Source organism: Penaeus monodon, chromosome 29 (assembly GCF_015228065.2).
Source record: "Penaeus monodon isolate SGIC_2016 chromosome 29, NSTDA_Pmon_1, whole genome shotgun sequence".
NCBI lineage: Eukaryota > Metazoa > Arthropoda > Malacostraca > Decapoda > Penaeidae > Penaeus > Penaeus monodon.
In genome coordinates this window covers 35,661,013-35,661,890 of record NC_051414.1, presented here as the reverse complement: position 1 = coordinate 35,661,890, position 878 = coordinate 35,661,013, and the positions used below count along the sequence as shown (strand labels likewise).

Genomic DNA, 878 nt, shown 5'->3' with positions numbered 1-878 from the left:
CTGAAAGGGGAAAATGACAAAATTTGGCCCCGAGATTTTTAAACCAAAGATTACACATTACAACAGAAGGGTTTTTTTCTTTCACTTTCTGTAAAATTTTGGCCCCCCATTTTAACCCTTTTTTTTTCCAAAAAACAAAATGTTAACCCTTTTTGGAAAAAAAAATATTTCCCAAATTCCTTTTACTGGTTTTTTTTCCTTTAAAGAAAAATAAAATTTTTGTTTTTTTTGATTTTTTCCCCTGTGAATTTGCATTTAAACCCCAAAGACAGTGGAAAAGTTTTACCCGTGACAATAATGATGAACCCATGATGGGGGTAATGAATTTTTTTAATAATGGGTTTAATTTAAAAAATTTATTAAAATAAAAGAAATTTTAAAAATAATCCCTAATAATAACCTAATAAAAAATCATAATAATGGTTTAAAAAATAAAACTAAAAAATCCCAAAAAAGAATTAAAAAAAAAAATTTAAAAAAACCAAATAAATAATGGGTTAAAATTAAAAAAAATAATATTAAAATAAAAATTTTTTTTTATAATAAAAATAAAAAATAAAAATATAAAAATTTTAAAATTTAAACAAAAATTTAAATAAATTTTAAAAAAAATAATTATTATAATTTTAAATAATAATTTTAAAAATTTTTAAAAAAATTTAAAAATAATAATTTTAAAAAAATACAATAAATTAATTTAAAATTAAAAATAAATTTAATAATTTTTTTAAAATATTGGGTAAATTTAAAAAAATTTAAAAAGAAAAAATTTATAAAATAATAATATATATAAAAAATCCTTTTTTAAAAAACCCATCACAAAATTTCCCCCCCCAATTTTATTTGTTTTAAAATCCTTAGGGTTTATAATTAATTTT

The 878-nt window shown here is 17.1% G+C and overlaps 1 protein-coding gene across 1 annotated transcript in view; it reads right to left on the bottom strand.

Annotated features, from left to right (window-relative positions):
* The window catches only part of LOC119592201 (uncharacterized protein C2orf42-like), a gene marked incomplete in the record, with an annotated part of 14,697 nt that overhangs the window by 8,364 nt on the left and 5,455 nt on the right, over positions 1-878 (bottom strand).